This window comes from Mytilus trossulus, chromosome 4 (assembly GCF_036588685.1).
Source record: "Mytilus trossulus isolate FHL-02 chromosome 4, PNRI_Mtr1.1.1.hap1, whole genome shotgun sequence".
In the NCBI taxonomy this organism is placed as follows: domain Eukaryota; kingdom Metazoa; phylum Mollusca; class Bivalvia; order Mytilida; family Mytilidae; genus Mytilus; species Mytilus trossulus.
The window spans coordinates 30343133-30365081 of NC_086376.1; the positions used below are offsets into that span (position 1 = coordinate 30343133).

General features: G+C 30.9%; 1 protein-coding gene across 2 annotated transcripts in view; it reads right to left on the bottom strand.

Moving 5' to 3' along the window:
* LOC134715081 (myocyte-specific enhancer factor 2C-like) overlaps positions 1–21674 on the bottom strand; it is an 80591-nt gene extending 58917 nt beyond the window's left edge. The window contains exons 1-3 of one of the 2 annotated variants that reach the window (XM_063576966.1): positions 21538–21674; positions 21228–21302; positions 738–855 (exon numbers count right to left, since the gene is read on the bottom strand). The gene's annotated coding sequence lies outside the window, so the exon portion shown is untranslated. Of the gene's footprint in view, positions 1–737; positions 856–12466; positions 12567–21227; positions 21303–21537 lie in introns of those variants that run through there. The other variant, XM_063576970.1, reaches the window with a different exon arrangement.
* Positions 21675–21949: the final 275 nt, after the last annotated feature.

Below are 21949 nucleotides of genomic sequence, written 5' to 3' on the forward strand. Positions count from 1 at the left end.
ATTAAATCAAGATCATAGAATGATGTAAAAATGGTTAAAACAATTGTAAAATGTAAATTTAAAAATTAATATGTATATTCAGCATTGTGAGCATTAACTGTGAAAAATGAAAAATCATGTTGATGCAATTACAATTTTTTTTAAAAGAAAATCACTGCTGAAATTATGAATGCTAGTTTTTATTATTGCAAACCTGATACTAAAAAATGTATCCCACTTCACATTTGACACTAATAAAAACATTACAATAATTTCTGTATTTACAGTAACCCCATCCTTTTCACTAAATTTATGTATTTAAATATTTCACTTACATGCAAGGGTAAAATTGAGAAAGGAACTGGGGACTGTGTCAAATAGACAACAACATGACCAAAGAGCATAAAACATCCCAAGGCCATCAATGTGTCTTCAACACAGGGAGGAAATCAGGCACTCAAACATAAATGTGGACTTATACACTCAATAAAAATGGACATCACCCTAAACTCCAAGACACAAATGAACCAAAACTTAAAAAAACATACATGACCAACAAAGGCCAGAGGCTCCTCATCTCGGTCAGTGCATGGAAAGAAATATGAAACTTTAAAAGGGAAGTAGGCTCCCAACCTGGGACAGTGCATAGAGAAAAATATGAAACTTATACTGTGATTTATATCTCTACAACTTTTGTTGTCCCTTTGTTATCTCCTGCCTCCACTTTTCTGTTTTTTTTTGCTTTTTAGAGTACATACCTGCTGCCAAGTCTCCTTGGATCTTGTAAGTGGTCTTCAATGTTTGCTTTGGATATTTCTCTTTAAATGTGAAGTATATGCTTCTAATGTTGTTTAATGGCTTTCAACTGTAACATTTCTAAAATTAACAAAATAATTCCTTATGTTACAGTTATAACAATAATGTTGACCAAAATCAGATAGAAAATATGTAAATATCTATTTAAAATGTTTTCAAACTTTCTTTGGTTGCCTCTCTGGCAAATATCACTCCCTCAACTTAATATTATAAATGAAACCAACAAATGGAAGTTTTAACAACCTTGACTGGCTATACAGACCTTGCATGGTCAGTAGTTGAAACCCCCTTATTGTTGTTACTCATATATTTATTCATTTATAATTTCATCCCTTCATACATCCATTTAAGATCCTAAATTATACTTATTAGTTATAATGTTCCTTTAATTTTATTTTTATAAGTTGCAATTTAAATGCAATTGTTTTAACAGAAGCAGAACCCATTTAGAATGTAAAATGAGCTTTAGGTTTTGAGTCTGTTATTTAGTAGTTGTCCTTTGTTGCTGTACATAATATGTGTTTTTCTTTCAATGTTTCATACATAAATCATGCCATTTAATAGTTTTCTTCTTTGAATTGTTTGACATTTATGTTTTTAGTGCCTTCTCTTATAATATAGCTGACTTTGTGACACAGATTTTGCTCATTGTTGAAAGCTGTACAGTTACATATACTGTAAACCAACTTATTTTCGCGGATATTTTATTTCGCGTTTCTACCCAGCTAGTCAACTTCGCAGCAATTTAATTTCGCAATTTTCTTATTAACTTTATGTAGTTCGATAGTAAAAGATCCAAGTTATTCCTTTTCGCGACGATTTATTTTCGCGTTTATTTTCTACTCGTGAAAGTTGCGAAAATAAATTGCTCGCGAAATTTAGTTGGTTTACAGTAGTTATAAACTTTGATGTTATTTGGTCTCTGGTGGAGGGTTGTCTTAATGTTAAATATACCACATCTTTTTATTTTTTTATCTTATATCACTGCTTTTTCAAAAAAATATTTGAAATAAATAATAATTCTTATTTAACTATAACTGTATACCATTCTGCACTAACATTTGATTTGTGACATTAGGTTTGACTTATATTTCCCATTCCTTTTTCTCTTAGTGATATATATGTGAAACAGCATCTTAGCATGTATATTTCAGGAAAATACTATGAGGCACTTAAATGTACATGAGAAAATATATCCTAAGGAAAAAATCCAATGCTTTTATAAATCATATATATGATGAATGTTGACAGATTAGTCTCTGTCATGAATTAAAATACTCAAATCTTACAGAACTAAGGTTATCACTTTTAAAAAAATAGTTCTTTTCTACGCTCACTTCTACCACAAATAACATGCAAAAGAATTCATTCATTTAAACTTAAGTCTTAATGGTCACTCAGGAATAATTTGTAAGATTATTATATTCAAGGTATAAGAAGTTTTTGGACTTTTTGTCCTCTAAAACAGGGAAGCCCTATTACGTTTTGTATTACAAACTTCAAGATGTGATGTTTTATTTATTGTGATAATTGTTTCTCTGTAAAATGTCAACATGAATATTTTTAAATAAATAGAAATGGAAATAAAATTGCAATTCTAAATAATAATTTTAGTGGTTGAAGGATAAATTTCCTGTTTAAATACTTTTTTCCTCTGGAAGAATGTGTTTTGGAAGAAAGATGTGTTGTGTACCCATTCATCAATTATACAGCATCCCAACAACTCTAAATCTGAAAGAGGCCTTTAACTTACTTTTCAAATATAGTATGCAATTTCTTTTCAATATAAAATTAAGGACCGACAGGGGGAATGTATCCAAGTGAGAACAACCTAACCAAAGAAGAGTATAAAACAGCTCAATGCCACCAATGGTATTCATGCTTAAATACCTATTAGCCAATTCAACGTTTCTGACAGTTCAAATATAACATTATAAAGATACCATTAAAAATATATAACACAAAAATGCATTAACTGTTACATGACTTACATTGAAAATTTCAAAAGTATTGAAAACAATTTCAAAACACTATTTTTATAAAAAATCTTGTTGAATTTTGTAACAGACCAGGAAATAAATATTTTAACAAAAAATCTTACCTTTATATATTCAGTTTTACGCCATTCCTATCATTTCGATTTTTTTTTAATATTTTCAACAAGTTGAAAACTGAGAGAAATTTAACTGTTACTGCAGATGTTGATCATAATGGGAGGGGCTAATCAGAGAACATCAAAGGTCTAGGACAATGCCACTGGTCAATCTAACTGGACAGATGGACAGTTATAATCCACTCAACTTCAAATCTGGTCAAGATGTTCATTTACCTCATAGGGTGGAAAGGTAATGTTTGGCCATCATTATCCATTTAACATGGGTTTTTTAAGAAGTATTTGAAAAGGTATAACAAATAATAAAAAGAGAAACAGCTAAAAATTCCTACATTAAAAAGTGTAACATTTATCCATTGATCTGAAGTCAACTCTAATCCTTTTAACCTTAAATGACATTTCATTTTGACCTCCATGATATGGCCTATTTATTTTCCATTAAAACCCACCTTTATGTACCAATACAAATTTTAATCAGTTTTTTATATGACCGATCACCCCTGTCAAAATGCAACCATGGTTGACCATGGTTACCATCGCTAACCATTGATAACCATGGTCAAAGCATGGTTGACTGTGCTGAAAACCATGGTTAACCATGGTTAACCATGATTGTGACCATGGTCAACATCTGACCATGGTTGACCATGCTCTATTTAACCATGGTTAACCATGGTTTACCACGTTTGTGACCATGGTAAACATCTGACCATGGTTGACCATGGTCTAATCAACCATGGTCAATTTGACAACCTGGACCATGGTGAATAAATATTGATCTAGATTATACTCATGGGAATTTATAACAAATTGTAAATTACTTTGAGACTTTCAATATTAAAAAATCGTGCTCGTTTTTTCAGTGGTACAATGTTATTGACAATTTTTAATTTCTTCCTTCCCAAGAGGTAAATTGTGACCTTTCATGATTATTTCAATAACAATATATTCTCTATACATTTTAAAAAACACATAAACTGAGCAGTAAAGCTATAGTGACAGAGAATGCTAGTTACAGTCGGGTCAAATTTGGGACTTACAAACGTTTACAAACTGGAAGTTGGAACTTACTTTCGATCAGTATTCCTTGTTTTTTAACAGTTGTACGCTGTCATTTAACGATGTATTTCTTTCTTCCAAAGACGTAATTTCTGACTTTCTCTCCAAGTTCATAAATCTGCCTTTCTTTATCATTATACGGCATATTTTAAGAACTTGAAAACATTTCAGAGTGATATCTTTAGTCTTTATTGTTTATGTTTATTCCCCAACCGGAAACACATGCGACGTCATGATCAATTATTATCACCAACCGTTAACCATGATTCACTCAGTGCGAAACATTTAAATGACTTGGAACAAAAGTTATTTCGCGCTTTAAAATTCAAGTGAAGGATTTGATGTCCAGTGTTGTCACGTAAAGAAGATTTGTTATCAGATAAGTACATTCACAGGAAATCTGTTTGATATTTTGTTTAAAAGATGTAAAAATTGTTACAGTATTTGATTTGGCTTTCATTAATTGAACACATGCCACCTGAAATGGGTCTTTAAATTTTTTTGTCAGTGTCAGTTATCCATATCAACATAAATTTTATATTTAATTGTTTTTAATTCCAGGTGTAACTGATAAAACTGTACAATATGAAAATTTTGTCAATGGTAAAATAATTTACACAATCATTCTTTTGTTTGAAAGGTAAACCAAAAAAAAGGGGGGTTACAATTATTTGTTTAAACAAAAACATGTTCATAATGTTTATTTTGTTGGGTGTTTTTATTATTGAAAATTTGCAAAAGAAGATAAAACATTTTTGATCCTTAAAATCTGTTATTGTATACAAATTATCAAGAACAATTGATTCTTTGTGGAAAATTTTATGTTCTTGCAGGTGGAAACTGCTTTGCATTTTATGGATGAACATTTCTGCAAGGGTAGCTTTAAAGAGATTCATGCAATTTAGCATTTGTTGGTAGTCCTGACACAAAAAGGAAAGAAGTATACAGGCTCCATAACAAGTAGACTAACTGTTTCAAGATAATTGAAGATTGATTTGACAAGAATGTAAAATGGCCAACCATGGTTTAATGGAGATGGTTGACCATGGTTGACTCATTAATAACCATGGTTGACCATGGTTGGAACCACGGTTGACCATGGTTGGGACCACGGTTGACCATGGTTGGGACCACGGTTGACCATGGTTGGGACCACGGTTGACCATGGTTGTAACCACGGTTGACCATGGTTCCTACCATGGTTGACCATGGTTCTAACAATGGTCAACCATGGTCATTAAACCCATGGTTAACCATGGTCGGCCAATTAACAATTTTGTCAAACCATGGTCAACCATGGTCATACAACCATGGTTGACCATGGTTAACCATGGTTCTAACCATGGTTCAAACTGCACACTGACAGGGGCAGTGAGTTATGGTTAATATTTATATAATATAATATGGTTTCTGTATAAACATCCTTTATGATCCGACACCCTGTGAATCCCTTTAAGTGTCAGCTGGAACCAGTCATGTATTAGTCCCAGGTCTCAATGTATAATAAAGGATCTTTACAATAGAAAAAAAAATGACATAGTTTTCAATAAAAGGACATGTGTGAAGCATATATATCAATGAGACATTAACCCAACAATTTATCAAAGTCAAAATGTACTAAGGTCTTTACTTTTTAACAATTTGTTTATGTCATTGACCCAGAGTACGGAATATCTTTGATTGTGTTATATTCACTTCATTAGAACTTCGGTGGATAGTTGTCCCATTGGCAATCATACAACATCTTATTTTTATGTTGAATAAATATTAAATGAAGTCTCAAAATATTCCATGTACCAAATTCTCCGTTGACAAATTGCAATAACTGACTTTGGATACATACATGAAAATGTAGTATGGTTTATCTTGTCTTTTGAAAACACACAATTATCAGTAACCCAGCACTCATATAATGTTTTCTGGAACATTTGTATATAATAATAAAGTTATCATTCATACCAAAAAGGCTGTCAAATCTCAGAAAAATCATGTACTCCCCTGCCCTCAATTCAATTATGACTAATAATGAATAAATTTTGGTAAGTTCCTTTGAAAATAAGGGAAAAAAACCTCAATGCATGGTAAAAATGTATTACCCCTCAGCAGAAATGAATATCATCAGATTTACTATGTTTTTCCTTTAAGTATAATACCCAGAAATTGGCAATAACAAAAATCAAAATAAAGATTGTTCACAATGAAAATATATGGATAAAATTAAAACAAAAGTAATGTGGATACCTGATACTTCTCTGACACGATCACATTTCAATGTTTAGCGAACTGCAAAATCTGAGACAATATCCAAGTAATTTGACATATATTCTTAAAAGTTCAAATTATAATGAACATGTGTACTAAGTGTTTGAGTTTATATGAACTCAAGCTTATGTATAGCAAACAACCTGAAATCCAAACTTAAACATAAAGATATCGGAAAGATGCACAGACCATAATGCTCTCTTATTGCCAAAGGCTGGACATTACATTGGTTTTTATCCAAATTCTTAGAAAATATTCTTCAAAATAATATAAAGTGTTTTTCTGTCTAATCAACAGAAAATATCTAGGTCAAAATAAATTCATGTTAACTGTTTTCCCTTTATTGAAACATCCTGAAAATGTCTTTGTCAAAATTATAAAATAATAGTTTCCTCCTTTAAACTAAACTGCAAAGATGGGAATTTTTTTAAATAATTTCATTGAAACAGGTAGTTTATCAAATATGAAATTTCATTCAAAACTGTTAGAATAATAGCAAATAATACCCAATAGTCATTTTCATAGCAAGCATGGATGCAGGATTCGACGTTAAGGGAGTACACTTCTGGAAATAAGAAGTTAGAGATTGGTAGTGTGACCCAAAAATTGGCTGTAATTTTACACATATATAATTTTTTCCCTATTTTGAGGGGAGGAGGCTTTGTTCCCCCTGTCTGAATCTGTGACTGGATAGAATTGCAAAAACTGAAATCAAATATTATAATCCTTGCCCTACAATTTGTATATTATATAAATTTATATCATTTTTTCAGGATGGAATAAAATTCCTGAGAACTGTTGTAATATTAGAATAATCCGAAGGCTGTAAAAACCTTTGACAATTAAATGTATCATATTATAAAGGTAATGAGTTTGTAACAAGAGGAGTAAAAACATGGATTACAAGCCAGGATTACACGGCATACCACAAATCTATCATTATATTATAAAGTGAAGTTCAAGGAGCAAATTTTATATTTAAATCTAAGAAAGTATAACATCTGTTATCAAATAATGTAGAATTTTTTTTCTGTTTGTGTATACTATAATGAACACAAATTATAATGAAAACAGTACATAAATAGGGTCAAACGTTTTATTAGGTACCAACCTTCACCCTTATCTGAAACAAAAAAAACATAAAAAAAAATAGAAAGACACACACATATATATATACAATGTATATGTTGAGGGTAAATTATATGGCCTTCTAAAATTTCTAAATACCGTTTCGATCCCTAACATCACTGAAGAGACATTTATTGTCGAAATCCGGATCTGGTGTACTAAAAAATATTGACATCTTATGTTTGTGGCATAACAAGTTTATATTTTTCGTAAGATCCATTTTGTTACATCTTGTGATCAATTTTATTTAGCAACCACTAATGGCAGTCAGCAGAGTTAAATAAGAGTATACAATATCCTTGGAGTATTTATATGATACTAAAATATATAGATACTAGGGTATTAAAGATCAACTGGAAGATTATATAGATAAGTGAATTTCTTTTTGTAAGTTTTTATAAAATACAGCAATTTCAAATAAGTTACTTTTATTAGCCTCCTCTTGTTACAAGGTAGATAGATAGGTGAATGCTAAATGCTGCATTTTATAAAATAAAAAGAACAAATATTTATGTAAAATACCAATTGGATTTGACAACTTATATTTCATAAGCATCATAAGCTAAAGATGAAGATGACAGGAAAAATTAAAAAAAATAAAAATTACAAAACAGAAATTTTAATGTGCTTCTGATATAAGACTCAATTTTCACAGAATATTCTTTAATCCACATCACTGATGGAATGATGTACATAAAACTTCTTGATAAGCCTGCCCTTAGCAGTAATTAAAATGGTTTGAGACTTACAACATTGATAATCTTCAACAGTAAAACGCCCAAAAACTCAGCATGTAAAATGTCCATAAGTAAACAGACATTGCTGGAGTTTCTGGCTACATTGAAGACCCATTGGTGGCCTTCGGCTGTTGTCTGCTATATGATCGGGTTGTTGTCGCTTTGACACATTCCCCATTTCCATTCTCAATTTCATTCTGACATACAACAACTTCAGTTAAACTGGATAAAAATTTGGTCAAACTAGCATTAAGCCCTTCATCTATGCAGCAAAACAATGAAATTATTAGTAAAAAATCAAGAATGTGTCCCATGCAGATGATGCACCCTCTATCATATAACATAATAAAGGGAAATAACTCAGCGGTCCAGTTAAAGTGATGCCTCCCAAATATTTGAAGTTGCTCTGTGTTTTGTTGTAATTTAATAAGTGAACAAGTTCAACACCATTTGGTTGAGGCAATCTAAAGTAGAGAACAGAAAACAATTTTAGAGGTACATGGGAAAGGGTGCATAATTATTACCACTTTTCCTAATAATTTGGTATTTTTAAGGATAGCTAATCAATACAAACTTGTAAAAAGATGAAATTTTCAAAAAATGTCATTTTTTTTTTAAATTACCTTAAAGTAAAAATTGTCCGAGCATGTAAATACTCAGAATTACCATGTCTGCTATTGGTATCTAATAGTTCTGTATCTGATGGGTCAGTACAAAAATATTGGTATTTAAAAGTACTGTAAATAATTATATCCATTATATTTCCTTTTCTGACAAAATTGGAATATAAAACATTTTTTTTATTTTTCTAAAATTGCTATAACACTCAAGTATCAATAATAAGAAAACCCATAAAATATTTTACGTGACAGGACATGATATCAAATCAGATAGAAAGATTTTCAGGAAAAGAGGATACATTAAAGTGTTGAAATCAATAATTATTAACTTAAGGTTAATATCAAAGTAATATAACATGGAGATTTTATACACGAGTAATTGCATAGAAAACAAGTGTTAAAAGATATATACATATTGAATCTTTTTTAATGTGCAAGAACATGTGTTACTGGAAGAAAAAACACAGCTATGAGTAATGTGTATGTCTGTTGCGAAAAGATAAAGATATGCTGAAAATTAAAATATTTTACCATGTTTTTATTAATGAATATTTTGGAAAGGATACTTGTCCAAAAAAGTTTAAATTTCAATTCAAATATTGATAGCTTTATGTCATAATAAAGCATTTTCTGAAATTGTATTATTTCATCTGGCATATTCATATATTGTTCAACGATTTCAATAAATGGACTTGAACCTTTTTTGAATTTTTAGTTAATACCTCAGTGAGTGAGTGAACTGTGAGGAGTGGATTTTTTTCTGTGGGGTTAATGTCAAGAGACAGCTGTAAACCCAACAACACTATAAAATCAAAAAGTCATCTTATAATACAATTTAGAACAAAAAGACTTCTATACATTGTTGAGATATATATATATATAATGTCTGACCCAGTGTGGTTTACGCATATATACATTGTGGGTTTCATTGGGGTCTAAAATTAAAAGCGTGACTCCGGATTTATGATTTTTTTTAGCGTAACACATAAAAAAAATCAAATTTAAAGTGCTGTAAAACATGGAAATGAAGTCTAGCTGGACATGGAAAATTACAACAAAAAAAAGAATTGCTTACATACATTGAGTGTATTCGGGATACTGGAATCTGACAAAACAGTAAGAGGGATCCGGGATCAGAACCCCTTCAATGAGAACCCCTGATTTCATACAAACATGGATCTCTGTTTGGCTTTATTAGAATTTGTTTTCAAATTAATATGGATTGTATCTTTCAAATATGTTGTCTTCTTCTTTTAAAAAAAACTTTTAGATAAATTCTTAAAGGGACAGACACTGAGGAAATCCTTCAAATAACTCTCTATAGAAATGTTGCTTGCTTTGAGTTAATGGCTTAATGCAACAATGTATTCTAGCTAAGCAGAGAAAGTCTTGTATATTGTATAAAAGATAATTCAAGAGATGACAATATCAAATTAATTATCATCACATTTTGATTAAAAATTATTAAAAAAAAAAATACCATGACTTTATACAAAATCTTCAACCTGTTATACTTAAAGTTTCAACAAGAACCTAGCAAGAGCCTGTCCGTCTAAACCTGTTTACCGACCAATAAATCTTTGGAAATTTTAAATTCAATACAAAAACAAGATGATAATTCTTTAGATGATTTATTAAAACACCAATAAACTGTTATAGACCAAATGACCACCAATAACAATCCTTTTGGAAGTATGTGGTCATGCATGCTAAAATTTATGAAAAATGACCACAGTTTCTGCCAAAAACATATCTAAACTGACACAGGTTTTATTCAACGAAAATAATGAAAATGTCTAAATGATTAATGGCTTCATCATGTGTTAACTTTTTCTCTTTTGCCAATTTTTTTCAAAATTTATTCCAAAATGACATGTCTTGTTGATATTTACTTTCGGTCATTAAATTCACATTATTTCACGATAAGACATGCAATTTTGATATGGAAATTCTGAAATATGGACAGATGCATGCAACAATAACTTTCTCCTTTGATTCATCTAAGAATTATTAAAATCATACCAAATGTTGTGATGCAGTTACTGCACCTGTCCTCAGACCGTGGATCAAAGGTGATGACCAAAGGTCAGCCTATTGCGAAAATTCTAATCACCATTATTCAAACAGCACTTTCTTTAATTTCTATGTCCTCATGATCATCCATAATTTTAATGGAGCAATTGAAAAGAACCGCTAATGTCTAGTGAACCATGAAACAACCATGGATAAAGGTAAAGCGGCTAATTAATGGTTTAAGGGCACACTTCTTTATTAAAAGTTATTGTCAAAAGCTATTATAAAGGCGTTAAGGAGCAACAACTGGCACTCAAATGATGACAATAAAATTAAATGGGGAATAAAACATGGTCATTGGTCAGGTGAAGATCAACAATTTATTGAAGGTGAAAATGTAGACATACACCGTTATGTAAGTAAATAACTGCTGATTATTACAAAAGTAATAAACTGTCCTATAAGTGTAAAAAAATACATAAATTTTGCATAAAGAGGCACAAACCATAAAAAATAAGAAATTGACCAATTAAAGAATTCTCTAAATAATTTCCAGCTATTGGTTATTTCCCCTTTTAATTTAAAATAGTAAAATTTGATGAACTAGTAAACATAATTATTATTCCTAGAATCATTAAAAAAGCTTCAATTAATGTATTTTATTAAATCCATGATAATGAAAAGATCACTTCATGAATTAGGTGGGTTCAAAATCCATTTCTGTATTAAATTTTAATAAGAAAAGCTCAGACCCAAAAATAAAATTGTTTCATCCTAAATGGAACTTACATTTTTCTCTGCTAGGACCTTTTTTTATTAAAAGAAAAATCACAATATTCTGTTTAATTATAGTTATAATGATTACAAAATAACCCAGTAATAATATAATGTTAACATTTTTGTATACAAATTATATATAAAAAAAACATTCTTTCTTGTTTACTCTGATACATTTTTTTTCTTTTGTAAAAAATTACCAACAAAATATGTTTTGAGAAAATTAGACCTGAGGTGATCAAAACATCAACCTCAAAAGGTTTCAGGCCATAATCAGCCAATTGTTACACAAAAAATAAAGTTTCAAATCATCAAGATGAAAAAAGTTTATTGATAAGAACCCAAATATTTATCTTTCCTAATTCAAACTACATTGTAGAAATGTATAACTTATGAAACAAGCCACTTAAAACCTCTGATTTGTGATGCCTAAAAACAATATCAAATTAAGAGATGTTGTATTAATAATTCAGATTTTAAAATATTTTAGTCTATTTCATTTCAATAATAAAAACAATTGCCCAAAAGTATATCATATTAAAATGTGAGTGTTTTCATCATGGAACTTCAGGTTCTAGTTCTTCATGAAGTCTATGGACAGGTCAATATGTCCGGCTGACCAATGCCTGAATTTGGACCATGAGAAATTCTCAAACCTTTTAGATAACTTATACAAGTCAATCAGAACTAACATATTATAAGAAACAAATTAAATTTTAATAAAATATATATGGCATTGACCTTTGGTAAAGTACACCTTTAAACAAATTAACCTGAAATCAGCCATTGGCACCGTGACATTATAGATGGAAATATAAGAAAAGAAAGTGATCACGCTATATCAGGAAGAAGCTTACATAATGCAACATTTGAGCTCATTTAAACCGTACCGTTCCTTTAAAAAATACTTGAACACCATTGAAAATTTGATAATAGAGAAATACAATACATAAGACACTCACATGTTTCTGGCTTCACAGCTCCAGGCATAACATGACTATAATCAATACAGTCTATATGCTTGCAAAACCTACACTTAACGCCAAACACATAATTAGATGTAAAACATTCCGTTACATGTCTAATATGGAGCCTCGATTGTCGTCTTAAAAAACGTATATAAACAAACTGACAAGACATATATTTAATCAATCTTTTTACCATTGAGGCATGAAGGTATCAAAAATTTAACTATTAGTTTAAATATTTTTTTTAATTCGGTCAATAACCAGTTTGATTACGGTTCATTACAATGAATAATTTGAAGTTAATAATTTTACTTTGCGGTCATTATGCCATATCCGTGAGGTTTAAGTGTTTGTTATAGTCCTACAGTATTTGGCTATATTGTTTAGATAAGGGAACTTAAGAGTATGTTTTTAAAGACACAACTGTTTTGACACACCCTAGAGGTATAAGGTTGGTTATGTGAGGCCAACGATCTTCAAATAAAAGTGAATACCCTAAATATCTTTTCAATTCAAACCTAATAAAGATAAAATATATAAACAAATATTAACTAACAATAGTTGAAAGTAAATACCCTTCATTGTGATTTTTGCATTGTAAAAGTTCATTTAGAAAGTGACTAGTATCGATTAAAATACAAACAAAATAACATAAAATAAGAAAACGGGTATGATTGTAAATGAAACAACTCTCCACCAGAAACCAAACGACGTGGATGTTAGATACTTCAGGTCAATGTATGGTCTTCAACCATGAGCAAAAATCACTGTCTATTCACCTATAAACGGTGACAAAATGTAAAATATAACCAATTGCCTGTATAAACAATGACAAAACAATAAACAATTAACAAATATGAGAGACTGAGTCACCAACAACAACCCCTAAATTACAGATTCCCAACTTGGTACTCAAATGACGGTACAAAACTACAAGATAATACAAATAAAGTTGAACAGACAACAACAAAACACTTCAACTCGAGTCAACAGAAAAACAGATATCAACTTGTCTAGGTGCAGGTGAAAGTATGACCAACAGCAGCAACAAGATAGATACAAGTTAAGCCAACATTAATATTCTGCACATTGTGCTATTCACAAAAATTTAATGACCAAACTTTATTAGATATTAACATAAAGAACTTGTAAAAGCTTGGTCCATTAAGATGATTTATGAAATGTGCAGCACATGACTAATGGCTCTTCATGGTTTTTTGTTACATTAAATTATTTCAGAGGTGTGTCACAAAATTTCAAAATGCAGCTTTGCTGAAAAGTTCAAAATTTTGTGTGGTGGATTGTGTTGTAGTCTAGATTAAAGCATTATTAATGTTCAATGAAGAACAATTTTTGCTGCATGCTTTTACAGACTTGCATGCAGACTATATAGAAAAACATTGAAAATCAAATATCTAGTTTTTTTGGGTTTTTTTCCATGAAAATTGATATTCACAAAAATAAATAAATCATCAACGTATATGGAACTGTATCTGATGCTTAAAAGATGCATTGAACTAAAAAATATTTCAGCACCAATTTTACTTTAGGTTCTGTAAATTCTGTAATTATTGCGATGTTTTTATTATTGGAAAAAATACAACACTAAACAGGGTGATAATCACGATAATTTAAACCCACATTCTGAAATTTTTATATGAATTAATTAAACAGGAAATAAAATCAGATTTTAGTCTAAAATGACAAAATGGCAATAAATTTCTGAATTTACAGTATTATAGAGAGGAAGTCTCAGAGGATTATATTATTTGGGTTCATTATTCAAATTCTGACAAACTTTCATCTATATCTTGATCTTTATATTCTAAAACAGAGTTTTTGGTTCATATAATCGGGGACCCTCAAATCCCCTGGCTATAGACGTTGCTTGTGAAGCGCCTTCATTTGTTTCAACAACAACAAAAGAACTATTACAAGTTTTAAATTACTAGCAAAAATATATAAAATGCATATGTATTGAAAATCTCTTGGGGTCAGTTTAATGCAATGAAAGTAAATAAAAAAGAAAGTTTTGCATATGTAAAGTATAATTTTTACTTATGTTGGTTATAAGTCCATCTATTTCTATATACGGGTAACAAAATAACAAAGCATGAGTTTTAGGAGTCAGTGTCCTTTTCAAAAAAGACTGTTAGGAATTATGACAAATAGGTCAAACAAAGTAAGCTAGAAAATGTTGCTCTTCAAAACCAGTCATTTAACTTTGACAAAAAAAGTGTTCATAATTCTGATGCAAACACATGCAAGCTCAATGTCGTTACCAATCTCTAAAATCATGTTGAAGAGCATCATTATTAAAGTCTCATTGACCCTAATAAATATGTATATTCTACAATATTCAGGGCAATATTTTCCAGGAAACAATTTCCTTTAATAAGATTTTGAGTTAACTGTTGAGTGAGTGAAATGAAACCTTAATATCCTGTTATTGACAGATGCTTGTGACAAGTCCCAGCTAGAGGTCCTTACCGGAGTAATTAAATATTCATCTCATATACTGAATAAAGGCGTCAACCTATATCTTATTAAATCATACAAATTAATTTTCATTTTTATTGTGTATGTGCATTATATTCTGCATTAGTGTGTTTAAACTAACTTGTATAAATAAAAATAAGAAGATGGGGTATATATGATTGCCAATGAGACAACTCTCCACAAGAGACTGTAGAATTTGTCAAAGAAACTGTATTATATAGCTACATATAAAACGCCTGAATATAAGAATAAAAAAGAGCAGTTTTATAGAAGCATATTATTTTTAATAGTAGTACTGAATTCCTAAAACATCTTTTATTCAAAGAAACTAATGCTCAACAGGAACAACTTCTTAGTTACAGAAATATAACTTCTTAATACGATCTACATCTACATCATTGAAATGCAAAGGGTCTAAGACCCATCACGCAAGTACTATCAATATGTTTTTTCTCTATTATATTAATCTTCTAGCTGAGAACATTATGTTCCAGCCACTGTAAAGATTTGGTGAGTACACTGAGAAGTCTATCTGTGAGTATCAGAAGATAATGATGAAATTTACTGAGGTGTAAATCCCAAAACCGTCCTAAAACCAAAATTATGTGACATGAAGAAGCTATTAAAATATAATGTCATATACATTCTTGGTCTTAAAAGTCAGATTACGTAACACTCTAATAAATATTTCAACTTAAAGAAAAGGCAGCAGCATTGCCATATTAATATTTGTTATTCATCCGTGATAACATTACTTCTACCTTATAAAGATGATTTGCACTTCTAGTATCAAGATCCTTTTATCCTTGTCACAAACTTTAAGCTGCTGGTGATATAAATTGAATCATTCATCATAAAATTGAAACTTTAGCTTTGATATTTATGTGGCTTTTCTCCCTGCTGAGATTTCCTGATCTAGAATTGCAAATATAACTGTGAGGTGCAATTTGGTCACATAAATTATAAATGATTTTATAACATTGATTTTTGTTTACTTTGTTGACTTTCAAGGAAGAAGATAAGACGGTGATTAACAGGTAATCAGAAAACAAATCCAACTTTGATCAATAATGTAGTCTAAAATATTGATAATCCTTCTTCTACAAGCTGTTCATTTTTAAACTACACCAAACATTTTAAACCAAGTCTCAGTAAATTCATCAAAGTCAAAGAACAAGAAGTATTGTGAAACATTATACAAAACTTTATGATAGAAAAGAAAGGATATTATGTGGGATAAACATCCATGCCACAACATCAATATATGCACAGCAAAAAACACAAAAAACAAAGGAATAGCACTTGTATTGCTGTTCTTCATCATAAAGTCAGTGATTTACTTTGAGTACCTGCATTAACAACTCAGTGAAATTGATTCATTGAAACTACTAAACTGATCAAATGATTTACAATTCCTGGTTCCCCATAAACTGACATAATCACAATACTTAAAAAATTGTTGCCTCTGCCAGAAACAGCACATCTTAGTCTATCTTATTGACTCATTGATGTCTGACAACAAAAGCCCAGCTCATTTAGGAGTAAAATGAATGAAGACAAAAATTTAAAATTTGATTTGGATCATGTTCTTATACCAAAAAAAACACCTTTTGTTCTAGTTTCAAACATACTGAATGTCCAGTTTTACCTGGCATAATACATGTATGGTGGTAGTCCTAAAGATAAAGTTTTACTACAAGTATCTCATATGATCCATGCAAATGAGGTCAAGGTTATATAAACTAAGCAAAGGTTTACTTTCACAAATTGTGACTTTGATGGAGAGATGTCTCATTGGCACGAATACCATATCTTCTTATATCTATAAGCAAGACGGACATATATACACCTAATAATCATTCCAAATACAGTTGAAATATTAGTTACATTATCTTAGAAGAGGACCCAACAATGGAAACTTACTACCATAAAAATGAGGTGAAGTACTCGTCAGATGAGACATCAGACATACATGTACACCTTTCAGTCATTCCATTCAAAATTATAGTACAATTATTGCTTATGGTATTAAATCAAACAACAAAAACTTAATATTGACCAATGAATTGTGATAATAAGGTCTGATGATCAGATGAAAGCTGAGAGACTGACATGAAAACCTTCCAATCATTTAATACCCCATATACACCAGACCTGTTGTTTAGAGTATAGAAAAATAGACGGAAACACAAAATGTAACAATTTGACCAATGAACTGTGAAAATGAGGTCGCAGTGTGATGAAATCTGCCAGACTGATGTGTTCACCTTACAATTTTTCCAAAAACCAAATAAAGTTTATCTACTGCTAACAGTATACGAGAAACAGGTCTATTCATGTATTTTTAACATAGATCACTGAACTATAAATGAGGTCAAAGTCAGGTGAACCTTGACTGAAAGACATGTAGACCTTGCAAGCATACTAAGTTTATATGAAAGCAGCCACTGGACCATGAAATGAAGTCAAGGTCAATGGACATATGACAGACAGAAATCTTTGTAACATATAAAGGCATCTGTTTATAAGTTATTAAGCCTACCTTTGTCAAGCAGGTAAAAAAAAATAGTCCATAAAAAATTGACAAAGTTTTTGGTATTTATGTTGATGCTGCTGACAAAGCTTTAAATTGTAATTCTGTGAGAGAAAAAAATGCAGACTGGACAACAAAAGTGAAGTTGGGTAAATATTGTTCAGACACACACAGAAATAAAAATAGATCTTTCCATTTATAAAATTGTTTAAAATGTTGAATGTCTAACTTGTCCAATTTTTACCTAAGTTTTTTACCTTGGATTAATATTTTTCTTCTTCAATTTTTCAATTTACAAGGTTTACACAGTTCAACCCTTATCTTAAATGTATCTGAAGTCCCACTAATGCCTCAAGCCATTGAAAGCCCAATCTTAAACCTTACTTTTACATCACTGCATGAAACTCACTGTACAGTGGCGGATCCAGGGGGAGGACGGGGGGTCCAGGGGTTGGACCCCCCCCTTTTTTGGACAATCAATGCATTTGAATGGGTTACATGTAGTTGGACTCCCCCCTTTTGACCTGGGTTAGGAACCGCCTTTTCAAAATGGCTGGATCTCTGCCCCTGCTGTAAAACCTAAATGTGGCTTTCAATAAACAGAAGTTCTTTAAAGTCCTCTAGTCCTATCTGTCTCAAAAATCACTATTCAAAAGGTACAGACACACCATAGTAAACATGTGATGTTTTTATTTGTATTAAATAAATCATGTATAAGAGAAAAGTCAAAATAAAGCATGTAAACAAAGGTTAAAAAGTCACATTTACATACATACTTAAGGTGGACACACATGACAAGTTAATATGACTGTTCTAACATAAAAACATCAAGTCAGAATATTTGTATGAATCTCAATATCATCAAGAAGGTTTCTGATGCGTTAACTGTACAAATATTATTGTAGTTTTCTGTGAGGAATGAATAAATAATATTTTCTGAATCCACAACAGAATAGTATTAACAAAATTAAAAGAACCAAAATTCATATAAAATGATAGCACCATTTTCTGTGTATGTCAAGTTGAGGGAAACTAGTTGTATTCATCAAGTAAACATCACCATTTCTAAAAGGGGGCTCAAACCATTCAAAAGCATATATTGTTAAAAAAAAAAGACAGGGGGGCAAAGCCTGAACCCCCTGGATCCGCCACTGATACAATAAATAGTAAAAGTTACACCAATTGCAATAATGTGGCACGTTTGTGAAATTTTCTGATATAAAAGCCCTTCATAAACCCTAATATAATATCATATCCTAGGAAAAACAAATAATTACTTTTGTTTATAACCATAATCAAATATTTAGTTATAATTGTTATAATCTTATATAATATTAAACTGGATTCCAATAGCCAAAATAATGGATACACAATAAATATGTTACAGTTTCAGTTCTAACATATTTTTGCACAGTATATACTTTTTTCAATTGAAAAGAAATATTGAACTTGTTATCCATTAGTTTGTTGGTTTGCGCTTTTAATTTTGCCATTTGATTAGGGACTTTCCAATTTGAATTTCCTCTGAGTTCAGTATTTTTATGATTTTACTTTTTTTAATGGTTATTTTTTAGTGATATTGATATTTCATAGTGTTAATCTAAGGACTGGTCTTACTTTCAGATAACTTAATCTTATTGTCAGCTAATCAAAGATGACACAGCCTAATGTCCTCAGTCAATATATTAATAGCTCAAATGGCAAAAGTTCGGATCACAAGTCTAAAGGACCACATGTTTAAACTTGATTGTCACTTTCTACGGGATGTGACTATTTTTTCTTGGTCAACTATCACTTCTGTCTAAGATGGTAACATTTCTAAGATCTGACATGTTCTCAGTCAATTATCACCCCCTTAAAGATGACAACACTTCTGACCACTTGTTTTGAGTCAACTATCACTTTCCTCCAAAAAAACCCACTTCTGGCTACTTTTTATGAGTCAACTATCACCCCCTCAAAGTTGACAACACTTCTGACTACTTGTTCTGAGTCTACTATGACTTCACTTTAATATAGAAACACTTTTGATGACTTGTTTTGAGTCAACTGTCTCCTCTGTCCAAGATGGCAACAGTTCTGAACATTAGTTTTGAGTCGACTAATCTCCTTCGTCCAAGATGACAACACTTCTGATTATTCTGAGTCAACTTTTACTGTCTTTCATGAAGGCTACACTTCTTACTACTTGTTCTGAGTCAACTTTCACTTCACTCCAACATATGGTAACGCTTTTGATGACTTGTTTTGAGTCAACTATCTCCTCCATCCAAGATGACAACATTTCTGAATACTTGTTCTGAGCCAACTATCACTTCCCTCCAAGATTACAACACTTTTGTCTACATGTTTTGCACCAACCATCACTTCCCTCAAAGATAACAACACTTCTGATCACATGTTGATTGTTCTGAGTTAACCAGGGAAAAAAATCCTCAAAGATCTCAACACTTCTGACTTCCTGTTTTGAGTTACCTATCAATTCACTTCCGAGTGATAGCCCTCTCTCTCTCAGTATGCTACCTGTGAATAGCCCTCCTTCAACTCCTAAGTGTGATCCAATTAACTCTCCTGACTGCAGTATGCCTTCACTAACCTATACAAACTAGTCCCCTCTCTCTCAGTATTGTACACTGTCCCAGATAGTGGCCAATTTATACCCATGTATGCCACCACTGACCCATTATCTACCCCTATATATAACCTGATCTTTACCACTTTGTGTGTAAACACTTTCACAATGTAATAGTTAGTGTACAATTTTTCTCTCTATTTTCTTTAAACAAGTTTACATACTCACACAATTTGGCAACATTGTCATCCTAGTGGAACAATGTGTCAATGTTATCCCTTAAAGCAATGTCATTTACAATTAATAAAACTTTTCTTATAAAAACATGTAAAATCTGTACAGTGTACAAGTACATGCAATAATTTTCTTAAAATAAAAAGGAACTATCAGCTGCTTTTAGAAGTTTTATACATTTTGACTGGGTCTTATTCTTCTCTTGTTTAGTCATATATTTTACCCCATGTGCCCTCTTTTCGTATTAGAGTAATTGTACTTGTATCACGTTCGCTTATCAGGAAATAACTATCGTAGATTACATTAATAGTGGATTGCAGTCTTGTAAATTCTATAAATTGTAAAACGGTTTCATTTCATTGTGCACGTTATTCCGGTATACGTGATTGCAGTAAACTGCACAGCTCATATTTATACCATTTTGCTTAATTTCTAGATTACATTTAGTTAGTCAAGTGCATCTATTTAAAACAATTCAATTACTTAGGTTCTAAAGGCACCTGTTACATTTATTACTTAGTATACACACATATATATTTTGAATGCCGTCAATTAGAAGTAAAATCAATGTATGCCACAGATCACATTTTGAGCAGGAAGGCTCTCATTAAGAGATGTCAACGATTTTTCTACTACCAGAGTCAATTTTCATGCTGATCTTCCGATACAAGGTGCACCAATTACCTTGGTAATTTGTTGCTAGTGACAACCCATTCTTTTTGACGTGTTGATGACGCAAATTCTATCCAATTTCATTAAGTTGACTAACATCAATTATCTCGCAGACTATTCTGACCCGGTTTTTGTCTAGAAGCCATTAGGGTTTAATTATCAAAGTTAGAAACTTACAATTATACTAAATTTTCCTAAAAACCAGTACATAATGTATCATAAAATAAAAATAAAGCAATAGTTACCTTAATTCTGTATGGATTCCACGTTTCTAGCAGACGACAAAATCTGCAAAACGCCTCTTGCTGATATAAGAATTCCTGTAAAATAACATCAAATCCTTCTAAACACACAACAACCATTAAATAACTTGTAAAGCACATCACTTGAAATTTATTATCGTGTCCAAAAAAATGTCTTTGATCCGAAATATTTTTCTTCCAAAAACTTTTAAAAGTTGTTTGAAAATGGTAAATTTTGTTTCTTGAACTTTTGCCCAATTATTTTCAAGAGTAGCGTAATTTAAACATTGTATTAAAAATGTTATGTTCTTACCTTAAGTCTTATATAATCAAAACCAAAATAGCCTCACTGTTTCTATTTTTGCTTGCGACTGTCACTAAATTCGCCGAGATGTGCTATTTTAGGAAAGAGAAAACACATTTATATCGTATATATAGGTTGAACATTAACGGTATATTATTACGCACACTAATTACTCTTCATGGTTGAACCTGCTGTCGAACCTTAATAGAGTAATTTCTTAAAGTAATGTTAGTCTGGATATAACGTAAATTACTTTTTTCTTAAAGGATCAATAACGCATTTTGTCATGTTTGAGAAACTATTTTCTCTTGCGTAACAACACATTCTTGATTGGCGGTGCTTGTTTGTGTATTTGCGTCATCAATGACCTGATTTCACCTTAAACCACTAGATATATAAATTTTTCTGGATCAATATAAAT